Source organism: Vicugna pacos, chromosome 11 (genome assembly GCF_048564905.1).
Source record: "Vicugna pacos chromosome 11, VicPac4, whole genome shotgun sequence".
Classification (NCBI taxonomy): Eukaryota; Metazoa; Chordata; class Mammalia; order Artiodactyla; family Camelidae; genus Vicugna; species Vicugna pacos.
In genome coordinates, this window is record NC_132997.1 from 99,142,024 (window position 1) to 99,169,408 (window position 27,385).

At 50.0% G+C, this 27,385-nt stretch overlaps 1 long non-coding RNA gene across 1 annotated transcript; it reads right to left on the reverse strand.

Moving 5' to 3' along the window:
• Positions 1 to 366: 366 nt before the first annotated feature.
• On the reverse strand, positions 367 to 26,052 carry LOC140699482 (uncharacterized). The gene is made up of 4 exons (XR_012077688.1): positions 25,921 to 26,052; positions 18,442 to 18,563; positions 3,856 to 4,903; positions 367 to 3,307 (listed from the first exon to the last, which is right to left on the reverse strand). It is a non-coding gene; the product is annotated as an uncharacterized lncRNA (long non-coding RNA).
• Positions 26,053 to 27,385: the final 1,333 nt, after the last annotated feature.

The following is a 27,385-nucleotide window of genomic DNA, read 5'->3' on the forward strand; positions in this document are numbered from 1 at the left end:
CTGTCGGGTGGAGGTCCTTGCACAGCTCCCTCCGCGTGGCCAGACGCCAGTTCCCCCGGCCCCGGCTGCCAGCCACAGGGCCACCCAGCCATAGCGCCGCCCCCCCTCTCCACTGAGCGGGCCCGGGCTCCTCCACTCCGCTTCCTCCGGTCCCGATACGTCAGCCCGAAGGCAAGCTACACAAAGTCAGAGCCCTGAGGAGTGAGAAGCGGTGCCAGCGCCCACACAGCTTCAACGCCGGCTTCTCGGGAAGCGTTAAAGGCGCACGGGCAGAGGTATTCCCAGCCCTCCGCCGGCCACACGGAAAGCTCTAAAATAAAGTTACAAATGTCTTCGGATGAGAGACCAAGTCCCGTACTGGTTTGAGACATTGTTTTCTTTGAAACTTTAAAAGCTTATCACATTAGCCAAAAATACAGCCCCTCACTAGAGAGCCTTCAGCCGGGAGGACTGAGGGCGCCTGCTGCTGCTTCATACTTCCCTGTACTTTGAGCGTTTTCCCTGAGAAGCATGAATTTTCCTTGTAAACGGGAAAAAAAAACATTAAATTGCAAACCTATCATAAATTCTAAAATATTAACGAAGCAAAGACTCACTCCAGCAGTGCTTGGGCGCTGATGTGCACGCAGGACGTGAGTCCTAGGTAACAGCTGTTGTACTTGCTTACAAACTGGCAAAGTTCAGGGAAATAACGTTTCTCCCTAAATACCGCGCTTGCCGTAGAAATGCAGCGGCTGTCTCTAGGAAGCGTGTTTCTCGCGCCGTTTCAGTGCCTAATTGCTCCGTATCTAAAATGTTGACTGCGGTCAGAGTGCTGTGTTTAAAATGCATTCAGCTCACACCTCGCCCCTGAGGAAGGAAGCTGTTTGTCTCTGTCCTCTGAGGAAGCACATGGCGTGGGGCGCAAAACCCGCGGAGTGGGAAAGGATGATGTGTAAATCACGGCAAAATGGATCCTGCTTCATCCCATCAAGTAAACAGACTGGACACTGGATACCTTGTTTGACACAGAAATTTAAAAAGGGTATGTAACTCGCAAGGCACGCTGCCCGGGACACAGCTGTATCTTATAAGGCCATGCCTTTATAGGAAGAGTTGATCAAGGTTTCCAACAGTTAAAATCGTGTCTTTTCTAAGCCCTGGAGGCCTGCAGCTGGTAGAATGCTGCAGAGGCAAGATCGCCGCCCTCCTGGCTGATGGTTCTCAGGGAGCTTTGGTCGGCTGGCACAAGAGAAATACTTCAGATCACCAGTGACATTCTGGTGACATCGCTGGCAACATTCTTCTATGTGGTGATCTTAGCGATTCTCACCCAATTCATGGAGTAAGTCAACGGACCCCATGAAGACATCCAGTCTGGAAATTTCATTGTGACAGTTGCAGGACACTCCAATACAATTTGTGATTATGCCTACGGAATATTAATGTCTGAATGAAGTGAACAAAACACATCAGAATTATGCCAATTTCCCAGTTTGAGGAAAATATTTCAGGTGCTGCAACAACCATCTCTCAGACCCGGGCCTCCAAGGGCAGCCGCTAAGGCAGTGTCCCTCCAGGACCCCGTCAGCCTGCGCTCCCGGACACCCTGCTGGCCCCTGCGCCTGCCCGGAAGAGCCGCGTCCCTGCGGATGCCAGGACCTGAGCCCCAGGGCAGTCAGGGGCACAGGTGGAGGCCAGGGAGGCCAGGAATTGGGGATGAGAGAGGAGGAGGCCCCGGGGCGCTGGCCACATTTGGAGGACCGAGTCCAGGAGGCACTGGGCTTTGGAGAGGGCCTAGTGCTCACAGGAGAACTGTTTGGCTTTTATCCCTTTCTTTGTTTGCTTCTCCTTTAAATCTTTCATTTAAAAATAATCTTCCAGGGAACCAGTGGGTCAGATCTGAAACACGCCCTTTCTGTAGGTTGGTAGGAATCTGCCTCAAAGAGACAGAATTTAAATGCATTCATTTCAAACCTATACTCTCTTTACAAAGGACAGTCAAGTGCCAATGCCTGAAATCCTCGGTATTTGTTGACTATTAACGGTGCGATGACAGGTGATAATGGCCAGTTAACACGTGGCTTGAATCCGCTAATACATGGTAACGCAGGTTCTGGGGTCCCGAGCCCCAGCAGGTTGGGCTCCCTTGCAAAGCAGTGGCATCAGAAGCAATTGTTTGAGACCATGTGCTCTGTACACAGTTCATACTTGTCACCGCCATGGCCAGTCACACTGACACCCAGGCAAGGACTTCTCTTAAGGTCACCTCATTAGGCAAAAGGCCACTGGAGCTCCCAGGGGGAGGGGGAGGGGCACGCAGCAAGCTCCCTGGGTGCGCCGTGGGGAGCAGCTATCTATCTGCGGGTAAAGACTTTTTTCAGTTTGGAAGCAAACTAAGAGGCCGGGGAGAATTATTTAAAAGAGCTCAGTGACACGAAATCACCCACAAAGGCAAAGTGGGCCAAGCCACCGGGCGTGAAAGCCGAACCCCAGTGAAGATGCACAACCTCCCGAATCAGGGACTTTCGGCACAGAAGGGCAGCCCGTGCCACCTCCACAAGTTCAAATTCACGTGGCACCATTTCTCAAAACTGAGACCAAATCACTGGCCACGCTCCCACAGACAGCCTCTCCCCAGCCACGAGCGTGTCGCAGACACGAGGCTCACAGGACGGGATGAGCAGCGCTCCCCTCCCTGGAGAAGCCAGCAGCAGAGGGGCGTCCCTTCCACGCCCACCGAAGAACACGTCACGAGGGACCGATTTGATTGCGCTTCCCAGACAGAGCTTCAAGAGCCGCCAGCGCGGAGTGCAACACACATATTCCAGTAAAAGTCTAACAAGGCGTCTGACCGTAAGACCCGGTGGATGGCAGACAGACGCCAGAAGTCACTGTGGGAGAGCTCCCTCCAGGGACCTCTCAAAGAGGACAAGACAACCCTTCAAGGAGGCATACTGCAGGGGAACCTTTTTTTTTTTTTTTCACTAGCTTCCTTGATTTAACTGGACCACGGGAAGTTCTTGGGTGAAACAGGACAAGCATCATCGAGACAAGTCCTTTCTCCAAAGGACGGCATAATCACACCCACGGGTATGTTCAAATTCTTCTCTGTTTTTGTCCCTTGCTGAGGTTCTTCTCAGAGGGCCACATGTCTCTGAGATTTGGAGACCCAGAGAGCCATTGGCCTTGCCCAAGGAAGGCAGTGAGGACGCTCACCGATGTCAAGGTCACAGCCCTCTCCTCCAGCAACGCAGGGACCCGGCTGTGCCTCCACCTGCTTCTCCGCGGCCAGCCCAACCGGAACATGAGCATCCAGGGATGCCCTCTCCCAGAAGACAAAAAAGAACGGTCACCACAGTGCGACAATTCACACAGCAGGCACACAACGTGGTCTCAAGCCCCCAAGCCCCCATCACATCCTGTAGGATAAAATATATAAGAGTGTGTCATTTTCTACCATTTGTTCCTTTAGGCAGCCGTTCAAATATTTACAAGCCAGGAAACTCCAAAACCGTGTTTGTCTTGAATAGAAATATTAATTGCTTCCCTAGTTGCATTGTGCTACTTTTGAGAAGGAAAAACGATTTGTTTTAAAAAAAAAACCTTGCTACAAAATATATGCAGAATTTGTTTTCCAATGAACGCCTAATAAGGCTACCTCTAAAGTCGAGATATGCAAAAAATTGCCCTTTTCACAGCTGATAAAATACAAATTAATCCTTAGAGGATTTAATATGTGCCTATTTATTACTTTCAAATCTGAACGTACCATGGCAATTAACATGGCTTCCATTAGCCTGTGAGAAAATCAGTCACTTCGCCTTTGAAACTAGAAATACATGCAAAGTTGACCCTGTCTTAAATGCCTCCTACCTGGGCGTGCGCATGAGCCGGTGCTTGCTTTCTGACGTGCTACTCGAGGTGTGATCTGATGCCCTTCGGAAGATCACACTTGCCACAGCGCCTCTGTAGTGATGGCACTGCTTCCAGAATCCATTTGAGTTCCAAAAGCCAAACTGCAGTGTCTTCAGGGTATGAAATAATGTTGTTTGTATGCGTCTGCTAGTTGAGTTTATTATGAGAAACGAAAACATTTTAAAAATTAAAGAAACATTTTTCTTTGTGTTCACAGTTCATTGTGTTAGTTTAACCCCCACACTTAGCCTCCTCAGTGCATTTTATAAACTCTCCTGTCGTTTGCTTTCGCATGCATGCAGACTTAACCCTTGGTTACCCAGCCCTTTTTTTGAGTCCCCCAGTAAATGCAGGCCTTTGAGAGCAAACGTACGTCTCTCCCGTCTCCCGGAAGTGTGCAGCTGGGAGGCTGCGGAACCACGCAGTTACGTGTGCAGAAATGTGAATCTTCCTCACGTCTTGATCCACCTTCCTAAGATAGCCACTCGTGTCTATTTTTAACCTTCCTGTATTTAACACACATATATCAGTTTTCTCAACTGGAGTCCAAGCATCCGAAGCCGTAACAACTTATAACCCAAGCGAGACTGAAGTTGAAATCTGTGATATTTTATCCAATCACCTTTCTTTCTCCTTGTTGATTCCGAGCATTTTTCAAAATGAGTTCCCCATTTTTTTCATCTTGGACTCCAAATGTTAGCACTAAGGAGGTCCTTTCATTTTCTTCTCATGGTCAGGGTGCTTTTTCTTTTAAGTGCCGGGTAGTCGGGCAGGTTCTACTCACATGCTTGAGGCTGGCGTGTCTGTGTGGTGCGTTCATCAGCAAACGTCTATGTAACTTCCGGGAACGGTCCCGTTTGTTTACAGTTTCACGGCCGTGTTTGTTTAGGCTAAGAGAACGCCCGTGCGGAGTTCACGCGGGCAGCCCTCTTTGCTCTGAGAATTACATCACCTCTTCTGTCCCATCTCAGCCCGGGAGCTCTTTTGACAGACAGCATGAACGAATCTGCATAAGGAAAAGTAAGTGACAGCTGGGGTCAGACTCTCTCTGTTTAATGACACTGCCAGTTACACATTCTGAATTGTTTAAATATGAGTCTACTGCTTCCACAATCATCATCTCACTGGTTCCACTTTTCATACCCAACAGCCAGGAAACTGACACGTAATTACACACTTGCTGATGGTATCGCCGGTGCCGATAATTAAAACTGCCACCCGAGGGTTGCGATTGCTGGTCTGCAGCTGGGATGTTGTCAGGAGGCAGCGACTCCAGCAGCTTTTAACGCCGGCTCCTTACAGGTGGACCTCTGGTCCCGGCGCCGGAGGAGCCGGCCGGCCTCCGCACATCATTTGCAACGTCTCACACAAATGAAGAAAATCTATTAACAATCCGATACGTGGAATACAAACACGACGACCCGAGGGTTAAACTGCCTGCTTGGGCGCGGGAGCTGGATCCATTAGGTAGTGTGCTTTTCGGCCCCCCTGTTGCAGTATTTACCGGAAAGACCACCAAACGGTCTCCCACCTCTGAGGAGAGCTTCGAGTTTTCACCCGTCGAGTTAAGGACACAAAGACAGCGGAGCCCAGCCAACTGTGGGGCTGGGTTTGAATAAAAAGATGGGGAGACTCTGGGAAAAAACAAAACAGAACTTTAAATCCTTCCAAGTTATTGACTAAAAGTAGATTCGATTTCTTGGGAGGAAATGAGACCGAGGCAGATAAAGACTGGGGGTGGGGACATTCAAACCTCCTGGGGGGCTAAGTGTCACCCCCTACTTCTGCCCAAGAGTGCAGTGCTGATGGCTTAACAGCTGGTGACTTCTGACACCCAGGTCCCTCCTCTGTCCACGCAAGGACACACAGAGAGGGCAGAAGGGTGAAGAGCTGCTAAATAATCTGAACAGGGCAGGCAGGGAATGGAAAAGAGGCAGGAGCCATCATGAGGAGACACGAGCTGTGGGCTTATGAATGCGACACATTAAAATCTTAGAAAAAGGTAACTGGAAAAGTTAAAGCCGCCACAGACAAGTGATAATCCAAATTGTAATAGGTCCCGACAGCACGGCAGAGGCAGCTTTGCCTGGAACGAACTATATTTATTCAATTCAAAAATGAGCAATGTATTCACTGTATTAGGCCCAAACCTGATCATCACCTGGGTCTGTGTGTCTTTCCTGGACGCCTGCTGTTCAAAATAACCTCCCAGCACATCTGCCCCATGAAAACGAAGATGGGACCGCGCGCTCCCCTCGCCGAGCTGAGCTCTGGAGAAACAGCCACACGGACGGCAGCATTAAACCTATGTGGTGCAGCAAGGGGTTCTCCTCACTCCCCCTGCTCGGCTGGCCTGCAGTCCTGGTTTCCTGGATTGAGGGGTCCCCAAGACTCAGGACATGGATGCTAAAATGGGAAGGTCCCAGGCCACCCAGGACAGGTCGGTCAGCGGCCACTCCACGCCTGTAATATTAAAGAGAAAGCTGGACTGGCTTTTCTCCTTTTTTTTTCTAACCTTTTAAAATTCTAACACAGAATCACCCAACTACGTATTTCGGGCTAACAGAGCTACAGCCAGACACCTTTATTCCGGAAGTAACAGACACGGCCAAGGGATCCAGTCCTAAGTTTGGGGAATCTTTTGTTCTTTGATTTTTGAGAGGAAATTGTTGAAGCTATAGAAAAATTGCCTATATGAAAACAAATACAGAGGTATTCTTACTCAAAACAAAAAATAAGCTCTCATTGTAATCTGTCGTAATTTAAGATACCTTAACATCAAAGCCACAGGATAAATGATGCGATGGAAAACAAAACTGCATGAACTGGGACAAGCAAACACGTTTTCAGGGAGTGTCTTCTCTTTGGGCTGGACGGACAGCCAGGGTTCAGCCACACCTGGGGCAGGTTTACGGCTGCATCCGTGCAGGCTGACCCAGGCCGCTGCCCCCGTGCCCCATCGGGCCACAGAGGAGGACGCGCCCAGGGGCACTTCACAGCTTCTCTCCCAGGATCCGCCGCTCCTCCCCGCGGCCTCCCCTCCGGGGTCCCAAGTCTGCCGGGGACACGGCTGGAAGGGTGCTTCGCTGGGGCAAGGCTCAGCCTCTCCCTGCTCTGTGGTCACCAGCAGGCCTGGCAGCTCTTACCTATAAAAGGCTTTCCCAAAGCCTGACATGAGGATCAGTGCGATCTGCAAACGTGAAGTCCACGGTCCTGCTCCTCAGCTGTATGGCCATCTGCTGCCGGTTTGGTGGTTTCAGAGGAAAAGTGGTGGAGCTGTTTCAGGCACACCACCTCACAAGTCTGCGATGTTATCTTGATTCCCACTGACTCGGAAATCTCCTTAAGTTCTTACTAACTGGAGTTTCCTTAAAGGGAGGGCACAAGAAGACCCCCACTGGGCAGCGCTCAGCCAAGAAGGTCGTCCCCATCTCCGCGTGTCGTTTACTTTCATCACATGCGTATTTGTCGCTACAGTTGTGCTGTGTTGTCTCCCTGAGACCCAAAATGTATCAATGGCCCAAAAGTTCAAATTATTAAAAAATTTTAATAATGAATCATTACGTTTTAATGTCTACTAAATATAAAATTATCATGTTTTGGAAAGAAAGAATCATTTTCATATTAATCATTGTTTAAAGTTTCAGTAGGAAAGCAGTACCCTAAATACTCCCACAGCGCTGCGCAGACTCCGATTTCAGCACACACTATGAAGAGCGAGCCTGTGACGCACGACGGCGTCCACCAAGCACCCAGAACACTCAGGGCTGTCAGGATGCAAGAGGAGGATTATCTGAAAGCTGACTTTTACTGACCCGCCCACCAGCGCGTCGCTAGCATCCAGCGTCTCGGATAAAATGTTCTCGGTTAGTGGCATGAAGGCATCAGAGGAGGGAAAGAGACCAAAACCGCAGAAACGGCGTTCATGGTCAGAGCTTTCCTGGCTGAAACTGGTCACGTCACACGTGGAGAAACTTGTAAGTCTGGCCACTGGTTAGAGGTTGTGGTCGGGGAAGGAGAAGCAGCAACAGGCGAACCTCCTCTGTGACGCCACTCTCGATGTCGCTGATACTAACAGCGGCTCTCCTCATCTGTAGCAGGTGTCTTGCTGCACAGCGGGGCAAAGCCCTGCGCGTGCAGAGCTCAAACCAGGCCTGCGTCCCTATGGGGAGACGTGCAGAGCAACGCGCTGCCAGCAGGACGCCCCTACTCCCCCGAGGACTCCGAGAGGGGAGGTTTGACGTGCATCCAGGCATCACCTGGTGAGCGGTGATACAGACAGAGAAGGCGTGCGGGGTCCGCGCTGCTGGGCAAACAGGAGCGCGCATCTGAAGCCGGGTTTCTACACCTGCCCCACTCTCGGGGAACGGAGGGCCTCTGGTCTTGATTCCAGCTTGAAGAAAATAATAAAAATCGTGAATATTACCAAGCCTCAGAAGCAAGCTCCACGCTTTGTGCACGGACTCGGACAGCGGGGGCTTCCCCATGCTTTGGGACAGCAAGCTCCTCAGCAGAGTTTTGAAATGAAAAATAAGTAGACACTTTCCTTTGTGACACTAAAATGGCACTGAAGACCACCATCTGCTCCTAAAGGCTCACTGAAGGGACCTCAGGAATCTGCTCAGTGTTCTGACAGCTAAAGCTCATCACTTTAGGACTAAAATTCCACATTAGATACTAGAAAAAAAGGGTTGAAATTTCTCAGTAAGACCCAACTGCAGGGTAAACAGCTTATTCGTCAGAAGTTTGAGCCTTTCCAAGCACTTAATGCTTTTCTCTTTTGTACTATGGGCTGAAGTAATTAATGGCATATTTTAGGGGGCATATCTTAAAACCCATGTAAATATAGAAACAGTATGATAAAACATTTTTCAGATCCAAAAGCAACCAAATATTGGGTTTCACCACTGTTTCCCAAACTGGAACATTCCATCTTCTAACAGGAAGACCTCAGAGGCATTGCGGGTTCGGCTCCAAACCACCACAGCAAAGCAAGTATTACAATAAAGCAAGTCCCACGCGATTTTTGGTTTCCCAGTGCATGTAAAAGTTATGTTTACATACACTGTAGCCTAGTAAGTGTGCAAAAGCATTACGTCTAAAAAAAGAATGGACACACTTAACTTTAGAATAATGCTGTTGGGAAAACGGCGTTGGTAGACGTGCCCGACGCGAGGCTGCTACAACCTTCAGTGTGGAAAAAACGCAGGATCTGCAGAGAAGTGAAGCACAGTAAAAGGATGCGTGGCTGTGGCTGCGAGCGACCCAGGCTCAGGGACCAGCATCCAGGGGACTGGGAGTCCTCCGTGAGACAGAGGTACCTTGCAGCAACGGTCAGACCCACGCACTGCCCAGTGACCAGACCTGCCATCAGGGACACGGGAGCTCCTGACGTCACTGGTCCACGTTACAAGTGGAGGCACTGACACAGACTCATCCTCACCAGGAACAATGCACAGCCCGCTCCCCACAACCGAAACTGCAGGTTAGGATTTTCTAATTCAGAATTTAAAAGGCTGAGAAGAAACTGTCTGAAGGTGGACCTACCAAAGGCTTAGCTATCTTTGTTACGTATTGGGTACCTTCGTTAATACCTCACTGATGTAGGCAGAGGAGGTGTCCTTCCGAAAAGGAAACATGATGTTTTAAATTAAACTGGGACACATCATGTTCATTAACCGAAATCCTGGCCCCTTTGCTCTAGACATGGAATTGGGACAATCCCTGGCCCTGGAAATCTGGGCCCTTCTGAGCCTTAAACAGTCAAACAGCAAAGACGGGCCCCAGTGCCGCATGTAAGTCACTCTGAGATGCAGCTCAGCAAAAGCCACACCTGTGACCGTGCATCTGTGAATCTGATGGGCCTTTTCGTTTTGAATCTGGCAGTCAGGGTGGCCGTGCAGCCCGACCGAAGCTCTACAGGGGAAGGCGGTGCGACGTGCAAGGGCCGAGGTCGGAGTAAAGCCGTGAGCGCCCGGGCCTGACGCGCCATGGAGCTGCTCTCCAGTACCGCACGTGAGCGCTCCCGTCTCCCAGCTCCACCGGGGACCCACGGCGCCCCGAGGCCGCCACCCGCCGCCCGCCTGGCTCAGCCACTGGACGTGTCAGCCCCAAGCAGGATCTCGTGTGCCAAGACTTAAGGGCAACACTAACAAAGAGCAAGAGACACACCCGCCACAGGACAGCAGGTGGTGGGAGGGGGAGGTGTGAGGCCCTTACACGCCCGACCACCTGCGATCGGCCACCTGCGATCGAGAGCGAGTTGTGAATCCAGGGCTTTCGCGGGGAGGGTGTGTGAAGGGCTGAGAAGCGACCACTGGCCCTGGGCTGTTAGAGGCTTTATTTTTCTTAAATTGTGAGTCGGGGGAGTCCCTGGCCAGGGCTGAGGTGGGACCAGCCTGTGTGGCTCCCACCCCAGGCCCAATGGGGGACCCTCCTGTCGGTGTTCTCACTTCTTTGCACCGCGCTACCCTGGTGCCACCCAGCCTCCCAGCCGGGTGGGGGCTACCCAGAGGCAGGGACGGGAGAGCCAGGAACAGAAGGAGAAAGACCCATGGACCCGCCCAAATGCACACCTGTTCCCAGCAAGGGACGCAGGTGTGAGACGGCAGGGCTCGGAGCCGTGGGCCTGGGCCAGGCAAGGGCTCAGGCTGCGCAGAGACGGGCGACCGCGCAGAGGCAGCTGCAGGCCTGCAGGAGGAGCTGGCTGTGTGCCGTCAGGGACCCCACCGCCCAGGGCCTGCCGGGCCGCCCAGCTGAGGGCAGCAGCTCGGGGTCACTGGAGGAGGAAGGAACCTTCCTTTGAGAGCTGCTGACCCCGGGACCCCAGTCCTCTCCAGGGGCCCCAGGCCCGGCCAGGGGGGAAAGAGCAGCTGCCCCATTAGAGGTCCCAGAGCAGACTTCTCCCCAGATGTCCCGCCCCAGCCACGTTTCAACGCCGTCCAAAACAGCCTCCACGTGAAACCAGAGGTTCCAGAGCAGCAGGGCTAGTTTCTCGGAAGTAGCTTGTTTTCGTTACACTGAGCACGGTGACCGCAGCGGCCAGTGCGAGGTGGCGGGCGAGGCAGTCCATCCCGCTGACCGATGGGGGACCAGGCAGAAGCAGCGGACGTGGCGCGTCACAGGGCTGGGCTCTCTTCACCGGCCTCCCTTCCCCTTCCCCTCGGGTTAACTCTGTCAAAGAGCCTCTTTCAAAGTTCAGGGTAAACCTGCGGCCCCGGCCAGCCTCAGCGTGTTCGCGGCACGGCCGCCCCCTGTGGACGACGCACCTCGCGCACCTGCAAACGGCTCGGGATGGCGGGCCCTGAGCCTGACGGTCCGCCTGCCTCTGTTCACCGTCGTCCCAACTTTGCAGAAGGAGAGAGGGAGTTACAGGGCAAAGGCAGGCGGCTCTCAGGGAGGAGTTCAGAAGGGTAAGACCTTCGGACGAGAGAACATGACCCCCCTCTCCCCGTCCAAGATCTGGGCTTGTTCCTGAAGCAACTGCGACTCTATCCAAGTAGATTGACTGAGTTTCTAAAACATGAGGCACAGAGACAGAGAAACACAAGCGGGGTTCCTGAGGAGCTGTTCAGAGTGAACCGGGCGGGGCGTGGGGAGAGGGTGCTGTGTTCCTGAGAACCGGCTGGCTCAGCAGGGGTTAGTCGGCCTTTCCGGTCAGGGTTAAACAGAGATCAGGGTTAGAGCAGTCAACGTTTTTCCCCTCCATCGAAAACTGTTTTAAGAAAATCACATGAACAGACAGGCCCTCCATCCCCAAATCCCAGGGCCCATGCAGGTCTGGGCTTGGGCTGGAGATGAGGGCTGGGCTGGCTCCCCTCGACCTAAGGAAGTCCCCGTCTACAGACTCCACGTTCCCCCCGCTGCCTGTGCCCCAGCCCCAACCCACTGGGAGAAGGGCACCCGCCCCCTCCTGGGTCTCAGGGCCCAGGATCCAGGGCGGGTTGGGGCTGCTTTGGTGACATGCTCCTTCCCTGAGACCTTCAAGGCAAAGTAGGCCTTCCACCCTTTGTGCTTTCTGTAAATTTTTCATCTTCTATCTCCCCCTACTTTTATGCTGAAAAATTTCAAATATAAAAAACAAAACTGAAAGGATGCTACAATAAATGCCTACGACTGATACCAGATTTGCCAGCTTTTAATGGTTTGTCACACTTGTTAAATCATTGACAGGCGGTCGCTCCATCCTGAAAACCTTCAGTGTGTCGCCTACGAATAAGGAGGCTTAAAAAAAAGGCATGACTTTGACTGATGTGCACAATGTGGAGCTGGAAGCGGCACTCTGTTCGATGGGGGCTGGCGAGTGGGGGCCCCAACTTGTGCCTGTCGGTGCCAGGGCCAGCCCGACGTCCTCACCACGCTGGCCATGCTCACCCTCGCGCAGGCCTCAGCCAGCGCCCAGCCCCAGGACTCACGCTCCCGCAGCGATGACAACACACGGACCAAGTGTCCACAGAATTCTGTACTCAGAGCATCCTGTACCAACTTCAGCACCAAATAAACCACAAGTGCAGGTCGATGAGGCTCTGACCGCACCCATGAGCGTTTCTCTTGAGTTATTTCCGTCGTAATTAACACCTTTAGGAACAATAACACATGGACTTGAAGACGTTACACTGAACAGTGCTGTGTGTGAAGAAGAAAACAGGAAAACTAAGACAGGCTGACCACGGGGGACACTCAGACTCAAGGAAAGAGGAAGGACAGCTTCCCCAGACTCGTGGCACTTGTTTTGCACACTCACCAGGCAGCAGGAGCTGGTGAGCCTGCTCCTCACACACTTCCCCCAAAAGGGGGTCTTTGTTAGAAGAAACAAGTGAAGGTCCCTCTTGTAAAGACCACTCACAACCTCAAACACCTGAGTTTCCCCTCCTAGTCCTCTCCTGCTAGCCCACGGCCCCACCAGGACACGGACCAATCGATGAACAGAGAGCTGTGTCCTGAGGTCTCGGACTTCCCCAGCCTCCTCCCACTCCCTGGGCCCAGCTCCCAGCCACCCCCACAGCCTCCGTCACGGAAAACCTCCTTGGGGACAGTTCTGGTGCTCACTTATACTATGGTGTAAGCAGCCTAAATCTCCCCAGATGGATTTACATTTTGGAGGATATCAAAACTTTAAGCTAAAGCAGCATGTCCCTAAACCCACGGGAGTAATCAGCCTTTCCTTCGTTTCACCTGCAGGCGTAATCAGCCCGAACGCTCCCAAATACCCCCTGAAGAAGTGACACACAGAAGGCAGACAGAGGGGGCAACATGACCCCGGTGGGGACAGAAGGAGAAAGGTGTGGGGGGGCCTTCTGCTCTGCCCCAGGGCCCCCTCTGAGCCTCCATCGCCCCCCAGTCTTCCTGCCGGTGGCCTGGCGGCCTCCATTCCCGCAGATCGGCTGCTGACATGGCGAGTCGACACAGCGAGTCCCTGCAGCTGAAAGATGCCATTTCAAATGCAAAAAGGCAGCCACTTCTGCTGTATTGATTGCCAGCTGCCAGAGTCCGCTTCCCTCAGCCAAACACTGAGTGACTCCAGTCACAGGCAGTCACAGCCCAGTGGACAAAGGTGACAGGGCATCCAGCTGCACACAGGACGCCTGACTGGACGGCAGCAAGTGCCTGGCGTAGACGAGGAGCGGGCAATCACGGCCACGTCCTGGCACCGCTACTGCCACCTCACTCCCACAGTCGCCGAAGCCCGGCTCCCTGTGGACCCCTCCCACCCTGGGCTGGGCAAAGCAGAGCCCACTCTGGGGGCTCAGGCACAAAACCCAACCAGGGGACCTCCACCCTGACCTGGTGCGGGCTCAGGGGAGACAAGGCAAACTGCTCCTGCAGCCCGTCGGCCAAGCTGCTCTGAGAGGAAGACCGGCCGGGCTGCCAGCACATTGGGCCTGCGGGGCCACTCACAGGGCCGGCCCTCACAGCTGCCCCGGGGCCAGCAGCTGATGGATGGGTGGGGATGGTCCCCCTCCTCCCTAAACCTCCCTGGGTCTTGCCACTCACAAAAACCAGTCCCAAGTATTCCCCAGAGAAGCTTGGTTCAGCGCAGACCCACCCACTCCCGCCTGCAATGATTCTCTGACCCTCTCCCTGGCTCTTACCAGCCCAGGTGCACCACACTTACTCAAGGCCCAGCAACAGAAACACGTATTAGTTTCCTTAAAGAAAGTGAGAGACTGACTATACAGACAATGGCCAGACTGAGGATGACAGTGGACTCTGACCCAAAGCTCAGCAGTGACCAGCCCGGGAAGTCAAACCACAGCCCCTGCCATAATCAGCCCAGAGCGGTCAGGACAGGCCAGGAGCAGCCAGCTTCCCTCATCTTTGCAGGGCCAACTACAGAAAGCCAAATCGACTCTCTAAACACCTCACACCGGATACTCAGCTTCCAGCCAGCTGCCTCCAGTTTCCCCAGGTCAGCGGCCTCCAATCAGGGCACGGCTGGACCCTCCCCTTTTCCACCATGAAGCATTCCCGCCCCTCTTCCTGCCTTTGAGTCTCTGCCAAATGCAGCTGATGGAGGCCAAGGCCCTCTGCTGGAGCAGCCTCTGAACCAGGAGCCTCCATGTGCTCTCCTTTGGGTGGTCGCCATTTACTTCCCAAAAGGACATGCAAGGACCTCAAATAACTCACTTTAACTACTCTCTATCTTAACAGAATCAGAGGACAAATGACCAACTCGGAGAAAACATTTGCAAATTACTTATCTCATAATGTACTTATATCCAGAATACACCAAGAACTCTAAGAACTCAACAGGAAGCAAAAATCGGCAGAAACAGACACCTCGCCAAAGAGGATATCAAAATGGCAATAAACACACAAACATATTCGACATCATTAGCCATCAGGGAAAGACAAATTAAAACTACTGCACAGCTATTACAATGGCCACAGTAAAAGATCCTGGTAATGACAAGTGCTGGCGAGAACGTGGTCAGCTGCATCTCTCATCCGTCGCTGGCGGGAACGCAAGATGGCAGTCACTTTGGAGACCAGGTTCATCGTTGCTTATAAAGTCAAGTGTGCACTTACTATATGACCCAGCACCCCCATCCTAGGTTTTCACCCAAGAAAAATGAAAAAATTATGTTCACACAAAAAAACTATACCCCGATTAATTAGAGCAATGTTATTTATAGTTGCCAAAAACTGGAAACGACCCAACTGGAAAACAAACTGCGATCCATGCGTGTAATAAAAATAAGTCAGATACTGATAAATGCAACAGCAAAGGATGCCCTCAGATGCCAGCAGAAGAAGCCAGACCCAAAGGCCACATCATGTAAGATTCCATGAGTATGACATTCTGGAAAGGGCAGACCTACAGGGACACAGAACAGAACAGTGGCTGCCAGGGGCTGGGACGGAGGAAGTGCTTCACTACAAAGACACGGGTCAAGGGGTTTGGGGGGTGATGGAAGAGACCTGTGTCTCAACTGTGGTGCTGACGTGACTCCCAGCATTTGTCAAAACTCAGAACTGTCCACCACGAGAAGGAATTTTACTGTGTGTAAGTTTAAAAGGAAATAAGTGACATTTTAAGAAATCTTCTCTATCAACATAGCTTTTCGGATGCTCATTTCCAGCAAGGTTTTGAAGGACAATCGTAGTGCTCTGAAGTCGCACGTTGCATTTTTTATGCTAAACGCCGTTAGTGACACAAACGCTAACTGCAAAAATGGAAAAAACAACAGGCACACGGCTTCCCACCGGCATCCGCACCCCACCTTCGCCCCCAACCCCCACCCAGCACACTCTCAAGTCTATTGATTTACTTAATTTAGAACACGCGCTGTTTTCTGATGGCAAAGGTGATACATGCTCGCTATGAAGATCTTAAAGAGGAAGACACAGACAGCACCAACCGTACCACAGTTAACTATCCTAACCTGTCATTTTCTTTTTCAAAATACTATTGTTTCTTGAATGAAGTTCTTATTAGCATTAATGGAATATTAAAAACCAGCCGACACAAATGGAAGGTACCCATAAAATGAGCGTAACTTTGATAAATCAGTTTAACTGTATTTTCAAAGGTTAAATTTGGGAAAACTGAAATACAGGCAATGAGATATCTAATGAATTCCCCTGAACACCTACTTGAGAGTAAGCTCCTCCATGGAAAGAAGGCACCTGCCCATGGTCAGCCAGCAAGGACGGGCCGCGTCTTCCCGTGGGCCCTCAGCGTGGAGGCGGGGGGGCTTGTGGAAACAGACGTGGGGCTGGTGCCTCCCCTCCCAGGGCTTCTGGTCCCGTAGGCCCGGGCCGGGTTTGGAATGTGCTCTCTTGGCAAACTCTCAGATGTGGCGCTGCCTGCCAGTCGGGGGCCCTGCTTTGAGGTGCCTTTCTTCGCCTTCTAGCTGATGGCAGTTTTCAGTCTGAGTATGAGCGCCGAGAAGACCAGCCCACGTCTCTACCTTCTCAGAAACACTGAGCCGCCTCACCCTGGTAACGCGGACCCGAGAATCGAGTCCTAGCAAAGCGGTGCAAGGAACTGTGGGTTCGGGCGCCTCCAGGCCCTGCTCTTCCGGCTGAGGGGTCGGGCCGCGCCCTGAGGTGCGGAGTTGGCTCTCTGTCCTCTCGGCGCCCCCGTCAAGGCGGGGGAGACACTCAAGAACACCTCTCGTCAAGCCTTTCAACTGTGTCTTCATCGCGATCAGAAGACTTGCGGTGAGTCCTCCAGATGAGTCCATCGCTGGGTCACGCACACCAGGGAAAGGCCCCGCCGTCGGCCTCAGGAGCCCCCAGCCTCCCAGTCACCGCCCTCTCCGGCCCTGCACGTGGAATACTGACGTCAGCGTGCGCTGCCTTCTCGGGATGAACGTCTGCTGTTCAGACGAGCTAGTATGTCTGCAAGATACGCTCATTTGCAAAGCCGGCTGTAATCATGCGTACGATCTCACAGTTTGGAGATTTCATCCAGAAGGCTCTCGAGACACAAACAGAGGGAGGACTTTTTCAAGCGAAGGCCGAGAAGCATCAGCGTTAAAGAGGCACTGTCTGTAGTCGGTGCCTATCTCGCCAGCGGCCCCTCTCAACACCACTGACAGCTCAATGGCTTTGCTGCTCTCCCCACTCCTGGCAGGGGTTCCTCTGGGTGCTTCAGGGCACAGGCGTCACATCCGGAGCATCCGTTTTGCGTGTGTGCGTCAGGGCGAGGGCTGAGACCGGCATGCGGCATCTAAAGGGGACTCCCTACTTCAGCCTCATCCCAAGTGAAAATCAGCAAAATGCCATCGACAAAGTATAGTCATCCCACATTTGCCCGAAATTCATGGCAATACACAGGACCGCCATAACTGTGTTTGAGTCCTTCACCTGCTAAAACCCATGTCACCCCGCAAGTGGTGAGCATCAATTTCTCATAGAATGCCATTAAAACAGGCGTGTTTCCCGAAGAAGTTCAAGGAAAATATTCAATGACCCAAGGAGAAGAAAACCTACCCCAGCAATTACCATCTTACTGGAACGAAGTCACTGAGCCAAGAGGCAATAAACATGTTCATTTCCACATTTATGTTTAAAGTATTTGGTCCCTGCATTCTTTTACACACTCTGAACAAGAAATGATGCATGGATGAATGGATGATGGAGGGAGGGAGGGAGGGATCGATGGATGGGTAGATGGTGAGTGGATGGAAGGAAGGAACGAGGGGAGGAAGGAAGGAAGATGGACAGATGGAGATGGAGTAGAGCCGTCATTACACCTGGAAGCAGATCGGCCTCGCCTGCCTGATAGTTGAATAACCTTGGTCAGTCTGGCTCACTGAGATTCTGTTTCCCCAGTTTTAACCCAAAAAAATTCAGTAATGACTACCCACTGACCTTTTGAGGTTATTGTGGGAACCACATTAAGTGATAAAAAGGAAGGAGTTATTAAGATACACATGAATCCACTGGCTTAATGTCCTTTCTTATTTTATTTTATTTAAACTTTGATGTGAACTAGACTCTGTCCGACTCTCCCAACAGTTCACTGGCGCACTTAACCCAAGCTGCTGCAGAAGTGTTAGAACTCTGTGTGCGCACGTGAGAGTGTCAGCATGCGATTCTGTGTGCGTGTGAGTGCGTGTGTGCGTGTGTGCACACACGCAGGCCCGTGTGCTTTTCCCCAGCCAAGCTGCTATCATGATCAAGAAAAAACTCTGAAACCAAAACAAAAAATGCTCATACACTTCTGCAGCTGTGTCAGGAATTTAAATAAAATATGTTTACATTCAGAGAAGACTTGAAAATGCCTGTAGACTCTCAAACAGAGGACCGAGGGAGGCGTTTTCTGAATCCTCATCCAACAGCCGCTTGTCAGACTCGCCCAGACAGCTCTCGGGTGCCTTTACTAGACACCAAATCGCACAAACACCCTGTGTTTTCTCCCCCCAGTTCTCGGGAGGGCTGGCGTGTCACCCCAGTGTCCGCGGTGCTGTTCCCTCCCCCACCAGCAGGGGGGCAACCCATGAGACCACCCGCGCCCACGGCCTCCTAAACCCAGATAAAGACCCAAATAGCCCATTCACAATTCTGCCCGGCGCAGGGAAGCCCTCAACCAACCTTCGTTCCAGATGGGCAAGCCGGGGTGGGCAGCTGGAGTGCAAGTCCAGCTTCTTCAAACTGCGTCCACTTACGTACTGGCTCCCCACTGCTGTGGTCGTAAATTACACAAACAAAGTGGCCTGAAACAACACAAATGTATTATTTTATAGTTCTATAGGTCGGAGGTCGCACCCGGGTCTTGCTGAGCTAAAATCAAGATGTCAGCAGGGCTGTGTTCCTTCCGGGGGCTCTGGGGGAGAACCCATTTCCTAGCCTTTTTCCAGCTTCTGGAAGCCACCTTCATGGCTTGGCTCATGGCCCCTTCCTCCATCTTCAAGGCCGACAGCAGTAGGTGGAGTCCTTCTCATGATGACCAACTCTTCTGACTCCGTCTTCCACTTTCGGAGACCCTGTGACTACAGGGGGTCCACCTAGATAATCTAAGATAATCTCCCTATTTTAAGGTCAACTAATTAGCAACCTTAATTCCATCTGCAACTTTAATTCCCCTCCACGGTGTGACACAGTGTATTCCCAGGTTCCACCTTTAGGGGCCATGACCCTGCCGACTAGAATTTACCCTCCTCCTTCAGCTCCTTCTCCTCCCATAACTCTTCCTCAAGTAAGAGCTATTCTCAGGGGGAAAGTCTGACACATAAGAAACACATAATAGAGCAGGTTTGATTACCTCTTCTCAGAGTATCTGTTCTTCACAGAGACACAGCACTAACATTTATGATGGACACCAGGAACCAAGTGTTAAGCAAAAGGAATGAATCCCTAACTGTAGGGTCAAGGGTGGTAGAGTCCTAAAAAAGTAAGTGGGCCTTTAAGGGTGAGTGTTGTGAATTCAGAGCCTGCACCAACTTCCCCGACCACTGGTTCACTCACTCATTCAACCAACACGACCCATGGCACACTCTCTGCATGCTGTGGGGCGAGAGGGTCAGGGAAGATGATGATTGTCCATTCATGCTGCGGCCGGTGGGGAGACGTGAGCATGGACTGGGGGTTCTCAGAGGCCAGAGGTGCCGCTGCTCCTCCTCCTAACACTCCCGTGGCCCAGCAGCTGTCACCACCTCACAACAGGCACTGAGCACACACCACCCGAGTTTCACTGCTGACCTATCCTACTCCTTCCACCCCGGCCCCGCCCACAGGCACGGTCCTGGGTGGCCTCTGCGTTAAGGCAGTCATAAAGATGCACACAGTGGCAAACATTTTATTGACTTAGGCCCTGATAAGGCCAAATGTAGCCAAGCAGGGCAAGAAATGGCCACGGAGACATCTCAGCACAGAGCACCTCAGGGCTCAATGTTCAGAACCAGCACTTGCGTCAGAATCAGACCCAAGTAGGAGGACGACCTCCAGCAAGGTTCCTGGGGCACACAATGGAGATAATAACACCCAGCTAAGAGGGTTCTGTGCAGATTAAATTGAATGATCACAGATGTAAAGCAATCATCACCTAGTAGGCATCCATTAAATGTTAGTTTTCTCTGCCTCCAGCAGTTACTCACAAATTATCAACATCGGCTGAGTCCTGAAATACCAGGGAGTCACTCAAAACAAATCATAAACACTGTGCTCGTGCTGGCTGTAACTTCTTTCCGATTTTAGCAGAATCATAGAAGAACCACTCAGGGACATATGGATCAAACCAGAGCAGCAGCTGAACTGGGAGCCATTCCATCACTGGGCCACACCCACAGCCAGCTGGACTTCACTCCACTTTTCCAAAGTTGCTCCAGTACGAAGTGAGTCGTCAGCCTTTCTTTTCTAAAACCCACCATTAAAAGCAAAACCAACGGAAACTAAGCTCCAGCTTCACAGAAGTAGGAAATGATGGCAACCTCAAATAGCACGCGACAGGTAACAGTGCACAGGACCACGTCCGGGACGGACGGCTCAGCTCCTCCCTGCGGAGCCGGAACAGCGGGCAGACGGCACGAAAAAGGAGAGGGTCCTGCAAACCCTGCGGGGAAGCCGGACGGGAAGGCAGGCACAGCAGAAGAGGGGCCTTCCGCGGAAACACTCTCAGCTTTTGAATCCCAACCGGGAGGAGTTCAGGAGAGAAGGAGAAAGGACAATCAGGCCTATTTACCAGAGATGAGCCAACACTAATCAAACAACAAAGTGTAATTTAAAAAAATATGTGAGTTTACTGGGATGCAGTCCAAGGTCCTGTCAAAGTGAGGAACGGGGGGAAATGTGGAAAAACCTGCTCCCCGGGGAGGGACAATGCAGGACGGATGACAAGCCGGACTGACTAGCTCACTGGCTCACGCAGCCTCCGGGCTGCGGCTCGGACTGTCCTTGAGTAACGAGCTGGGCCCGACAGGACGTCCCCCCTGGAAGATGAGCCGTGCTCTCCAATAAACGTCTAGCAGAGACACGACCCAAGTGGAAATGGAACAGTTGGGGGTACAAAGGCTGACAAAGGACATGCTTCCAAAAATTGCTCCAAAAAACAGGGAAAACCATCTTCCAGGCAGAAGCTTCTTTGTCTTCTCAGATAAATTTAAGAGAAAATGGAATATGGAAGAGCTTAGAGATGGACTGCAAGAGATAAAACACAGAACATTGCAGAACAGAGATGACAACAAAGAATAACAGAAGTGGACGATTTAAGGAAACACAACTGCTCCAGAAGCAGAACCTTGATTAAAGCAGCAGCAGCGTGGACAGAATGCTGGGAGCTCAGGCACCGGGCGAGCCAGGGAGACGTCACAGACCCTAGCGGGAGACGCAGGGCAACAGGAGAAGGCGGTGCGGGTGGAAGAAAGACTTCAGGCCCCGGGTTGGGTTCAGTCGGTTCTGACGGAGATGTGGGCGGCTCATTCATTCCTCTGTGTGGCCGCTCACCTGTTCATTCTGAAATCTTTGAATAGTTGAGTTCAGATGCAGCTCCAGGACCCTGGCCATAGCAGTGAGGAAGCCACCAGCCCCTAAAGCTTAGCTTCACAGAGGAGACAGAGGCGGGGACAAAGGGAGGAAGAGAGCCAAGTTCAGGCCCTGGTAACTGCTGTGGACAAGACCGATCTGAGTAAGGGGAAAGAGAGGGGCTGGGACGAGGGGTCCCCAAAGGGAGAGCACGTGGAGCAGACAAAAACCATTCCAAGATATCATGGAAAGAAACTGTCTTACACTAAGGAAAGGCCTGATCCCCAGTCCAGGGGGGGAGTAATACAGAACTATAAACACCAAGGTACCTCTAGAGGAAGTGACTGAATTTCAAGTATTAATTTAAAAATTTAAAAAAAAACAATGAAATAAAAACCCTAAGGACAGGAACCAGAGCAAGGGAATCAACTCACAAAGGTTCATCCCTGGCTGGCCCGAGACTGGGTGCACGCGGTTCCGAGCCAGGAGCCCACAGGCGCATCGGGCTGTGCCGACTCCGGACCCTCACAGACACGGGGGCTCGGACGCCCCTCCGAGAGCAGAGTGCCCGAGCCCCCGCTCGGAGCTCCCGGCTCACTGGGATGGCATCGCTGGTTCTCACAAAACAGAGCTCTGATGACTCCGAGGCCAGGGGAGGGTGGTTCCTAAAGAAAAACCACACTTTGAGAAACACTGTTTTCCAAAATTTGGGGGGAAGAAGTATGACTCAAAGGCCTCACACGCAGCCAGTTTGTTTGTCCCTCCTGCACGGAAAACACCCTCCGTTAGAGTGCACGGAGCCCTTCGTGGACAGAGCACGGCTGGACGCCATCTAGGAAGGCCGCAGGGAAAACAGGCGCTGGTGCTGAGCCCTGCGCGTGTTTAAACATGGAATCAAGCTAGAGCAACTGCAAGAATTATGGGGATAAAGCAGAAAGTAAACCCAGCTTTATTTTAATTGACAATATTAAAATCACAATGTAACTAACAATAATCCAGAGATGGGAGGAAACAGAATATAAAGCTGTGTATTGCCCCATCAATCTTGCTTTGGGACAAATCAGGACCCTTTGAAGTTGATTAATCAAGAAACAGAAGTGTAAGCAATTCTTTAAAGGTATAAACGTGCTAAAAGAAATAAAATGAAACCCAATCTTCCCAGATGCGAGGCAGACTTTCTCCCCTCCCCAGCTCTCTCTCGGTGTCCCTCTTACACACACGCAGATTATGTGAGCAAAAGAAAGAACACAGAGGAAGCATGAAAAAAATGGAAACAATAACATAAAATCATGCATAACACCTTCTAAAAATACATCTGTCACAGCAGATGTAAACTGGATAAATTCACCTCTTAAAAAGTGTTTCATATTAAATTAAAAAGCAAATATATGCTGTAAGAAACACCTTTAAAAAGCTACCCAGAAAAGTCCAAAGTAAAAGTATGCTCATAAAAAGAATCTTAGCGATGAGTAAACACATTTCAAGGCAAGAAGCCGGAATGCCTTCAGCTCGTGCTGAACACTCACCACCTCGAGAGGCTCTGGGCGACGCCAGGCGGTCCTCATCACACTCCCCCTCACTTCCTTCCAAGTGCTACTGACACCCGTGAGTGGCCGAGGATCTTGTTTATTTGTGATTTCTTGTATTACATACAAAAGTAAGCTTGGCCAGGGCAGATGTTTCTCCTGCCTCAACCCTGTTGCCTAGAACAGCATGCGGGTGACACGGGAGGAAGCATTTTTTGCAAAAATGAATAGAGAAGAGATATGATTTCAATGACCATTTGACAATGATCTGACACAAGAAAATCTATTCATCTTTGATCAGTAGATCAAAGAAAAGAGTGTGATAAACAGATTCATGAAGAAAATTTGTAACACTGAAAGTTCTTTTTTGATTAAAAAAAACTGAATAGATAAGATTCATCCTTAAATTATACACACGTGCTCACACACACACACACCCCCAAGTCAAAAGGCAACATAATACTTAATGGTGACATTTTGAGGCCAATGTCAGTCATTCAACATAAGAAATAACTAACATGTTCTTAAGTCCTCATACTTTTCTAGAGGATGGAAATACACAGGATTAAACTGTTAAAGTGATCATCAGGTAACAGCTACAAAATGAGGAAAAAAACGAAATAATCAAACACAAGGCAAGAAATGAGAAACAAAAAGTCACAGGAAATTGTAATGATACATTTTTACTTACTTATTACTACTTAGTAGACTGTTTATTATAAATTATAAAAATAAAAACATTTAAAACAGACCAGTAAGAAACAACACATGAAATCGTTGCAGACGTAGCCAAAGCAGTATTTGGAGGAAAAAAGAGACTTGAATGCAAATGAAAAGAAAATTGAAGAAGAAGAATCAAGATCTCCAACTCAAGAAGTTGAATAAAACAAGAAAATAAACCAAACACAGGGAGGAGGAACAGTATTACAAAGACAACACAAATTAGTGACATAGAAAGTGTAGTATATCTTAGGGAAAAATCAAGGTGCCAAAAAAAAAAAAGAACAAGAAACTACCAGAAATAATAAAATATTACTAACTTTGTTGGGCATGAAATTGCTATTCTAAAATCAGTAACTTCTCTTTATATAAATAAATATACAAAAATACCTACTGGAAGGGGATTTCTCATTCACAATAGCAAGAAACCAGATGAGAGTCTCAGGTGTAAACTTAAGACGCCTGCAGAGCCACAGCGGAAACACGTTTCACTCAGTGAAGGGACATGAGAGGCCTGAGTTAGCAGCAGGACACAGCTCCGTAGTGAAAAGACATCAATTCTCCTAAAATTAATGGATTGTAAAAATCAGGATTTGGGGGGGAAATTGACAACATTATTCCAATACGGTCATATGGAAAGTGAGACAGCAAACAATGTCAAGGGAAGAGTAATTCTGCAGTTGGCCCCCACATCGCCCCCCACATCTGCAGGCGGGGCGCCCGCAGATCCAGGCGGCTGGCTGCACAACCTCCTGAGTCACAATGTCACAATTAAACGGTCGTTCTTCAGAAAATGTGTAGGCAGTAAAAGTAAACCATGCTAATTTGTGTTACTGGTAAAGGAAGGGACGTGTTCTTTGCTGTTTGTCTTTACTTGGAGCACAGTGAATGGACAGTGTCCGGATCTAGGCATCAGGTGTTAAGAGGCACCTGAGTGTCCAGAACGATGGAGGTGTGGAAATCCCAACAGAAGGAACGATGAAGAATCTGAGACTCCGTCTTCCAGGAAGATAAAGTTACAAACATTTTTAGTTATTTAAAAAGGATCATCACATGAAAGAGATCAGCTATTTGCTTGTTTCTGAGGCCATATATTAAACCAATATTGAGAGGTTATGTAAAAATAGATTATGACTTGATACACAGGAGAAATTCATGGAAATAACTTAAGGAAGCTATTTTTCAAACTGTAACTTTGATGCATGCTTAGTGTAGAAAAATTGCAAATTGCAAAATAATAAGAGGTAAATTAAAACTTTTTTAAAAGAGAAGAGTAATTGCATTAACAAAGCATATGCTAAAGCTACGTGATTTAAAGCAGTTTGATATATACACAATGTGCCAAAATTCACAGAACTGGAGAATTAAAAGGAACTAAATGGAACTAAAAAGAAAAGCTAAAAAGAAACTAAGGGGACTAAAAGGACATTTAATTTTCCTGAATGATAATTTGCAGAAGTAACTTTTTTTAAAAAACGTAGTATGATACAGAAATAAGAATCATTCAGTAAATACAGGCAACAGAATAGAGTCTCTAAAAATTGAAAGCACACATAGAAATGTTCATGTTCTAACACTTGCATACGAACAGTGGGGAAGGATGGGCACTTCGACAAACACGTCAGGACAAGTGACCAGCAATTTGAGGAAAGGGAGGACTGAATCACTGCTTTAACCCTTTACACCAAAATTAACTTTGTTTGGACCAAATACATAACTTTTGTGTGGGTGCCCTTTATTGAGGTATAACTGATACACAAAAAAACTGGAATATTTAATGTACACAATTTGATGTATCTGGACATACACACGCGCCTATGAAACCATCACCAAGACAAGAGTGGAAAGGTGCCTGTCAGGCCTGGGAGGAGGCGGGGAATGAGACTCTCAGTGGGTCTAAAGCTTCAGTTATGCCAGAGGAGCATGTTCTAGAGATCTACAAATACTTCACTTTTTCCATGAAAGCATCATAGTCTAGAAGGAGCCTGGTTTTCCTCATAAACTGGAAACGGCTAAATGGTTGTGATTGTGCCTCCCGAAGGCCAGAGACAATGAAAGCCTGAAAACACTGCCTAAATAAAATTTGTAAAATTCATTACGGCAAAACGTCCATGTACTAAATCGGTAAAGAAAGGAAAACCTGGGGGAAGTGCGGACAGCGCCTGCGACAGGTGAAAGGGAGTTTCCCAGCGCGTTAAAAGAGCGACCGCATCGTGTTCATTTGTTTAAATTCAATTGGCCCAAAAAGGAAGATGTCCAAAAACATGAACAGGCTGTTGAAGTAGAAATAAAGCAAAGAGAGGAACCAACTGTACGTAAAAAAAGAAAAAAAACGCAGAGCATAGCAAAAAGTACCATTTTCACTTACAGATTTGCAAAGGTTTACCAGCCTGTTCATAGTTCAGTTCTGACAACAGTGTGGAAAAGCAGCATCCGTGCCTGCTGGGTGATGGCTTGACTTGGTGCTCCTTTGAGAAGAGTTATGTGGCAAGAGTCCCCGAAATTTCAAGTGCACATAAACGCTTTGACCCAACGCACTCACTTCATTGTTCAAAAATTCTCTCTCTCTCTCTCTCTCACACACACACACACACACACACACACATGCGTATTCATTCCAGATAAGACAGAGAGAAAGCTTTCTCTTTGCGAAGCCCTGGTCTTCAGTCTCCATGTGAGTTATTTTAATTCTCTCAACAACTACATGCCGTGGGTTTCCTTCATTCCAGTTTTACAGATGAGGGGACCACTGTGTCGAGGGTGGGCCGTGCGGCTGGTGAGAGGCCACGCTGGGATCTGAACTGGGTTCTTTTTACATCAAGCGTGCTCTGGAGCAGGGCCCTTTGTCTCGCCTTCCTCTGTGGGTCATGAGGAAAACTGCAAACTACTGCAGCATCTGTAGCCGAGAGCAAGTTAAATAAGTTCGCGTCTGGAGGACCACACAGGATTAATATGCATCAGGCTGAACGTGTGTGTAGAAATAAAAATAAACATCTATATACCCAGGATGCATCACGCAGCAAGAAGCGAGGCACAGGGTGTAGCATAAAGCGCGACTCCTCTGCGTACGTGCCCCGCAGACGCCTGTGACGGCACAGAAGCAAATCCGATTTGCACCACCTCGGGGGAGAGGAACCTGGACACGTGGGAAACAGGCTGGTGGCAGCGGCAGTGGGGGGGGGGGGACTTCTAATTTAGCATATTTTGTACTCTTTGCTTCCTTGAATAATGAGCATGCTTTTCTTTTATAGTTTTTTTTTAAACTAATTTTGAAATAAAGAATAAACATTTCCTGGATACTTCCCCAGGATATGAGTCTGTTCCAAGCGGTACACGCCCAAACCAGGAGGGCTGGCAACTTTCTGACAATAGGATTTCTAGAAAGAGAGGAAAAAATGACTTCAAGATGTGATGTTTCCTCATAAACAAGGGGCAGCCCGCGCCGGGCTCCTGGTTTGCGGCTGGCCTGTCCCCCAGCATTTGTTCTGAGCCTGATAAAGAAAGGCGGACGGGATGCCCTGCTGCTCCCAGGGCTCAGCGGGGAGCACAGGTCCTATTTTACAAGGTGTCATGCCAGGTTCCCCCACCCCCGTCACACGTTTTCAACAAGAACATGCCCCCAGCCCCAGCCAAGGAGGCAGAGGCAGGGTCACGGGGCACAAGCATCTCAGCTCTCCCCGCTTGGGACACTCCCCACCGCCTGCAAGAAACTCCACAGCTAAAGACAGACCTGCTTATCTCCTTTAAATGAGGGGAGCCTTGCACAGTTTCATAGGAAAAGGTGCAAAATTTATAAGGTACGATTCCATGTACTCAGCCACGGCCCCCCAGAA